The sequence below is a fragment of the Amaranthus tricolor genome, chromosome 2, assembly GCF_026212465.1.
Source record: "Amaranthus tricolor cultivar Red isolate AtriRed21 chromosome 2, ASM2621246v1, whole genome shotgun sequence".
Taxonomy (NCBI): Eukaryota; Viridiplantae; Streptophyta; class Magnoliopsida; order Caryophyllales; family Amaranthaceae; genus Amaranthus; species Amaranthus tricolor.
Genome location: NC_080048.1, coordinates 32423464 through 32431620, shown reverse-complemented (window position 1 = coordinate 32431620; position 8157 = coordinate 32423464). Strand labels below are relative to the sequence as shown.

General features: G+C 31.9%; 1 long non-coding RNA gene across 2 annotated transcripts; it reads right to left on the bottom strand.

The window, feature by feature from the left end:
* Window positions 1-2904: 2904 nt before the first annotated feature.
* LOC130805370 (uncharacterized) lies at window positions 2905-7955 on the bottom strand. 2 transcript variants are annotated; one of them, XR_009040203.1, is made up of 3 exons: window positions 6485-7955; window positions 3588-3657; window positions 2905-3168 (listed from the first exon to the last, which is right to left on the bottom strand). It is a non-coding gene; the product is annotated as an uncharacterized LOC130805370 (long non-coding RNA). The 2 variants fall into 2 exon arrangements; XR_009040204.1 differs by having other exon boundaries at window positions 3588-3654.
* Window positions 7956-8157: the final 202 nt, after the last annotated feature.

Below are 8157 nucleotides of genomic sequence, written 5' to 3'. Positions count from 1 at the left end.
TCAAGCTCAAAGGGGATAGGGTCGGTGTACTTGAGATTAGGGATGGGCAAGGGTCTAAGACCCTACCCGGATCCTAGTGGACCCTACCCTTTTTTAAGGGTAGGATCTATTTTATTTGGACCCTAAGGGTCCGGGTCTAAAAAATACTATAAGGTTTCGGGTCCGGGTGACCCGACCATTGGACCCTTTTTGTTTTTTATATTTTTAATTTTTTGGGGGTTGGAGAGTATAATTAGGGTTTGATAATTTTCCCCCCTTTTTCTCATCTCTCTCCTGTAAATTTTTCCCCTCTTTTTAAGAAATTTAGGGTTCCATCAATTTTCTCCTGATTGAATTTCAGCAACCTCATTTATTTGTTTTATGAAATGTTGTATGTTGTTTTATGAAATTTTGAAATATTCTTTGCTTATATATGTTATATATAGGTTTTGTTATGTTCCATACTCACATTCAAAAGGAGTTTTAGCTAAAGTTTTAATGGATAGTTTGTCTCAATATTTCTTTAGAGAACAAAACTTCTTCTGTGGTTGTTGATAAATGTAGTACTAATCATGCTATGATGGAAATCTTATTGGATAAGTTTGAGAAAAGTTCACTTCTATTGGGTGGAAAGTTTATGCATAATAGATGTTGTGATCATATTTTAAACCTTATTGTGCAAGATGGGTTAGATGTGATTAGTTCTGCGATTGAGAAAGTTCGAGACTGTGTTTCATTTTGGATGTTAACACCAAAAAGAATTGAAAAATTTGAGGAGGCATGTCGCTTTTTGAATTTAAGTACTAGTAAGAGGCTTATTCTTGATTGTAAGACTAGGTGGAACTCTACATTTTTAATGCTTCAAGCAGTTTGCCTTTTAAGGATGTGTTCTTGAGGTTAAAATGTTTGAATAAGAGAATGAAATTTGAGGTTCCTAGTGAAGAAGATTGGACTTTAGCTGCTCTTGTGTGTGAGAAGTTGGAGATTTTTTATGATACAACTCTTGTATTTTCCAGAAGGAAATACACTACCATTAATTTGTTTTTTCAACGTATTTGTGAAATTCAAGTTGTTTTGAAGCAATGGTTAGAATGTGATGTGGAAGTTATTAAGTGTATGGCTCAAAAAATGCAATGCTTTTTTTGCCACCTTGGTTGTGTATGAAGCGTAAGTACATTATGCTTTCGCTTCTTATCTCGGGTCCTAAACAACCTGGCAATGACATAGATGTATATCTTGCACCTCTCGTTGAGGATTTGAGAAAGATGTGGGATGAAGGCGTTTCCGTGTTTGATGCATATACTAATGAGGAGTTCACCTTGCGTGCAATGCTTTTATACACCGTTAAAGATTTTTCGGCATATGGCAACTTATCGAGGTATAAGAACAAAGGGAAGAAAGCATGCCCAATATGTATCGATGACATGGGATCCACGTAGATTCTTAAGTGCAAACACATATTTATGCACCATCGAAAGTTCCTCCCACGAGATCACCAATATCGTAAGAAGTAGAAGATGTTCAACGGGGAGGTTGTGGACCGTGTAGCTTGTCGACCGTTGACCGGTTATGAGGTTTATGAACAGGTTAAGGGAGTTGAAACTGTATTTGGTAAAACAGGGCAAGTGCAAGGGGGTGAAAACCGATTATGGAAAAAATCCTTTATTGAAAGAATTAGAAAGCTTCTTGATATGCTAGTTGATGAGCATCAAGAGAATAAGAAAGAGGATTATGAATTACTTAGTCAAATTTCCAAGAAAATGATACCTGTGCAATCTTCTAAGTATGGATGGGATTTATGGGCACAAAAATAAAATTGCTAAGACTAGCACAAAGAAAGTGGACTCAATCTTAGAATTAGATCATTATTTAGCCGATGATATTGCGTGTTTTATGAAGCTATTAGAATTGTGTCCTTGTTTGAGCGCACCTCTATGCTCGAATGAGCACACTTTCTCCATTATTTACATGGGTTAAATCTTTACTATATATACCCTTATGCTACAATCGGAAATAATAATTTTATTTGGCAATCTTAATTTGTCTTAGTCTTGGCAAATCAAAAAAAAAAATCAAATTTGAATTTGAGCTAATTATCTTTTAGATATAACAAATATTCATTTTAGATTTATCACGAATTTTATGATAGGACAATCTTTTGGGATGACCCAATGTAACCTTACAGTTTTAAAGTGATTATCTATAATCTTAAAGGGGTCATTATAAATTTAAAGTTTACGATTAAAACTGATCATTTTTTATAGTCTTAAATTGATCACTCACAATCTTAGAGTTATAAATTGTACCTTTGAAACAATCAATTATAATTTTAAAGTGATCAATTTATAAATTTTTAAAGTGATACCCTTATAACCTTAAAGTAATCACATACAATCCTAAAGTGATCAATTGAAATAATAGACTAATTGTATAAACTCGTCTGATGATGAAACGATCTCATACAAGACTTTTTGTAGATTTATTGCCCACATAACTATGATGGTTTTTCCTTTCATTCCGCATTAATTTATTTTATATATTTAAAATTCTTATTAAACCCGTTCAATTATTAAGTTTTTTATGAAATTGATAAGGCATAAAAATTATTGAAAATCCGCCACTGTAATAAACGCGAGTGCAAAGTTAATTTGAACACTAAAGCTATTAAAAATTATCCCCATTAATAAAATTAGCTAATACTCTATTAATCCAAAATAATTTAAATATAAAAAGTACATACAATTTGTCAATATATTTATCAACACGCAAAAAATAGAAATTATAGACTATGAAATGCACTTTAAGCTTATAGACTGAATTGACTACAGGACTAGCCCTGAGATTTCATGTAACAATCCGACTTACCGTTGACTGAGTAAACAGAGTCATCACGGGTTTTATTTCTCAAGAAACTTAAATCACACTTTCAAAACATGAGCAAAAGAGTCACCAGCTCTATAATATAACTAACTCAGCTAATTCTCAAACCAAACATCTAACTACAACACAAGGTAATCATACAATTTACTTTATGTCCAATATAACCAACATAACCAAGTCTAAGATACATTTATTAAAACCTAATACAAAACTACAAATTCCCACGTGCTCAACTCAATATAACATCCTGGGAACTTTAACCAACACCACTAACCCATCGTTCGCGACCGGTTCCGATCTGTAAACAATCTAAAAGATGGAAACAACAGGGGATCAAATTAAACTGAATGAGAAGTAACAATCCAAAACAACAAAACACAGTAATTCAAAACAAAGGTTTAAAAGCAACATCAGTTTCCTAGATCTATATGCGCACAGGGAGTCTAGTTATGAGGAACATCCATAGCTCTAAGGCAATGTCACTCTCGGGTGATGCTAGTCAATATTTGAATGACAATTCACCTCAAAACAAGGGAGTAAAGAGACAACGCTCCTCTACTCCGACAATGACCAGCTCGTGAGCCCGATCCATTGACCATATAACATTATCAACTTAATCAATCAATCACAAATTTGCTTCGATAATTATAACTTTCAAAACAACTTAGATAAAAACATTTCAAACAATAGTCCGGCTAGACCCTTTTTAAGGGACTGCTACTATTCACCAAAGACGGTTCAAGAAGCTAAGTCCGTTTCTCCGCGATCACTAGAAAGTTTCCTCGATGACGTTGCCTGCTGAAGCATAGCAAACATAACATCACAACAAAGCATTCGATACAACAAAATAGGTTTATATAACTCATTGCATCTCTTCGTATGACTGTACCTTAGCTCAAGCTTCTATTCTAATATTTCTAATTTTCAAAGATTGTGCAAGTTTCTAACTCCAACCCCCAATATATCATCAAAATATTATAACCATGTTGTAGACTAGATTATATTTTGTAAAGATCATACGTCTCCAAAACTCCCTTTGTATTTCCAATTCAAACACTTCTATGTTCATCTAAACTCAACCAAGAATATTTAAAAGAATCCAAGAAACGAAAACAAGAATAACAAAGTATCCAATTAGAAAAAAACACAGCTAATTTATCCGATCAACTAGTGATTTCCACACGAACTCTAGATTCTTTCAAGAACATCCAATAATTTTACCATTACCATAATTTTCTAAACCAATACCATGATTTCCAACAATATATCTCGATGTCTTCATTTTCACTATTCTAGTATATACTACAAGATCCATTACTTTTAATTGAGCAGCTTATACAATGAATCTCAAATGTTTAACTTCATGAGTTTTTGATTGAAAAGATTAATTTGGTAAGAGCATGTCAATTAGAATATAATAAAGAAATGGTAATTCAATTGCATATATCCAAAAGATGCGGCTAACAGGATCAAATAACATAATTAACTAAAGAAACTTGACTACCTTCTTGCCCTTTACAGTGATCTGCCGAAAAAGAGAGAGGAAGAAGGCACGGTTCTTCGAAAATGCTCAAGAAGGTTGGGCGACATTCATGGTGCTGCTGTTGGGTTCAAAGAAATCAGATGAATTGAGAGGGAGAAAAGGGTTAGATCATAATTTCATGATCAGAAATCATGGAATTGAAATTCGGAGAAAGAGGGAATTATACATGTTATTATTTTGTTCGTTATTTCCAAAAATCAGGGAACCAGATGGAAAAAAGATGATTGTTGGCTTTGATTATTGCTGGAATTCGAAGTTAGAAGAATCATGAAAAGAGTATTTGTTCATGAATTGAAGGATTTATCAAGAAAAGAATAAATTTCAACCCTAATTTCAGAGAATGTCGAAAAGAGGAGGGAAAGAGCAGTGACAATAGCCGCAATTGTTGAGGTTCGAAGGACTTTCAGTCCGCCATTGTTGAGGTTCGAAGGGAAGCTTCAAAGAAGGAGGCTATATTAGGGCTGAATTCTTTTTTTAAAAATCAGATTAAAATTACCAGGGCTGCACTCAAAAGTCAATGAATTGAATGATGGAGGAGGTTGCGCAATTGTAGCGAATTCCAAGCAAGAAATTCAGCCATTTTCAGAGGAAATGGCGAGAAGGAGGAAGGCGCTCTTGGTTTTGATTTGTTCAAATGAGGATTGTGGTTCGGCTGATGTTTAGGTTCAATGTCGTGAGAGGGGGGAATTTAAGTATTTTAATCAAAATAAAAGAAAAGGAAAAGAGGAAAGAGGGAAGAAATTAACTTGAGATTATATATATATATATATATATATATATATATATATATATATATATATGTATATATATATATATATGTATATATATATATATATATGTATATATATATATATATGTATGTATATATATATATATATGTATATATATATATATATATATGTATATATATATATATATGTATGTATATATATATATATATATATATATATATATATATATATATATATATATGTATATATATATATATATATGTATATATATATGTATATATATATATATATATATGTATATATATATATATATATGTATATATATATATATATGTATATATATATATATATATATATATGTATATATATATATATATATATATATATATATATATATATATATATATATATGTATATATATATGTATATATATATATACATATATATATATATATATATACATATATATATACATATATATATATATACATATATATATACATATATATATATATACATACATATATATATATATATATATATACATACATATATATATATATATATATATATATATATATATATATATATATATATATGTATATGTTTATATATATATATATGTATATGTATATATATATATATATGTATATGTATATATATATATATATATGTATATGTATATATATATATATGTATATGTATATATATATATATGTATATGTATATATATATATATGTATATGTATATATATATATATATGTATATATATATATATATGTATATATATATATATATATATATATATATATATATATATATATATATATATGTATATATATATATATATATGTATATATATATATATTATGTATATATATATGTATATATATATATATATATATATATATATATATATATATATATATATATATATATAGTATATATATATATATATGTCATGTATATTTAAGGTCATTCTCGTACTAATAGTTCTTTTAAATTCACTCGTCTTAAACTATTAACTTCTCAAATGTTACATTCTACCCAACTTGAAATGAACTTCGTTCTCGAAGTTAAACCAAGTCTCAAGTACATACTCAAATATCCAGCTAACATACATATCGTAAAGCTATGTTACCCAATCAGTCATACTCTGCGCACTGTAAGAATCTATATTACACGACTAACTATGTGAACCAATCAAACTTTAAGGCCTAGCATTACAAAGACCTAGTAGTATCCCGAAATCTTATGTATCTACCCAACTAAGAATAAAGTTCGTCCTCGGACTTACTACTCTAGGACTTAGGAGATGCAATAGTTATAAAACGGTAAACATAAAAATACCTGAGCAAACAACTAGGGATAATCGCGTCTCATGGCATCTTTAGCTTCCCACGTGGCTTCTTCGGTGACGTGATTAGACCATAATACCTTCACAAGCACTACACTACCCCGACGTGTATCATGTGTCTTCCTATCTAGAATCTAAACGGGAGTCTCCTCATACTGTAAGGTGTCGTATAAGTTCAACTGTTCGGGCTGAAGAACGTGTGAATCATCCTTGATGTACTGTCTCAGTTGGGATACGTGAAACACGTCTTGCACTCGGTCAATAGACGCAGGTAACGCAAGTCAATAAGCTACCTCGCCTATCCGCTCAAGGATCTCATAGGGTCCAATGAATCTTGGACTGAGCTTACCCTTCATTCCAAACCTCATTACACCTCAAGTTGGTGAAACTCGAAGGAAGACTTTATCTCCAACTTGAAACTCAAGAGGTCGATGTCGTTGATCTGCGTAACTCTTTTGCCTATCCTAAGCTGCTTTCATCCTCTTGCGTATCAACTGGACTTGTTCGATCATCTCCTGAATCAAAGGCGGTCTCACAACTACCGTATCCGAACTATCATCCCAACTTACAGGGCTACGACAACTACGACCATAGAGTGCCTCGAATGGTGCCATCTCGATACTGGAATGATAATTGTTGTTATACGAGAACTCAATCATGTCCAACTTATCGTCCCATGAACCCCTAAAATCTAAGACACATGCTCGTAACATATTCTCAAGTGTCTGTATAGTCAACTCTGTAGCTGGGTGAAACGTTGTGCTTATTCTCAACTCAGTACCTAAAGAATCCTGTAGCTTTTGCTAAAAATTAGACAAAAACCTAGCATCTCTATCTGAAACTGTCTCGTGGAATCCCGTGATGTCTCACCACTTGCTGTCGATATGCTAAAGCCAACTGATGTTTGTTCCAGGTATCCTTCATCGGGATGAAATGCGTCGATTTGCTCAGTCAATCAACTATGACTCAAATCATATTATTGCCCTTCGTAGTCCTCGGTATCCCACACACAAAATCCATAAATATCGATTTCCACTTTCACTCAGATATCGGCAACGGGTGAAGCAAACTTGAGGTTGACAGTGATCTATCTTGACCTTCTGGCACGTCAAGCATTTGGCAACAAAGTTAGCGACGTCCTTTTTCATACCATGCCACCAAAATGTTCTCCTGAGGTCTTGTTACAGCTTGTCAGTGCCTGGATGTATGGAGAAACATGAACTATGCGCCTCTTTAAAAATACGAGTACGTAAGTCTGGGTCGTTAGGCACGCACCATCTATCATCATATCGCAAACTACCATCCTCGTGAATGTGGGTCAGGTATTTCAACCACTCGTCTTAAACTATTAATTTCTCAAATATTACATTTCATAGGCTCGAAGCGAAAAGTAAATTATGGACATAATACAGAATTTATAATATCAAGAAAAAAGTTACACACTAATAATAGAGATCGATGTTATCCGCTTTTTGTTTGACAATCATATATTTATAATTCAATAATGAGTAAATAAGATAACAATTATCTAGAATAACACTTTGGCTTTGATGGTTAAATGCACAATAAAATTCAAATCCTTATTTGTCTAAAAGGAATAGAATTGGAAAATGAGACTAAAAAGAGAAAGTTTTCAAGAAAAATATTGCGGGAAAAGATGAATATT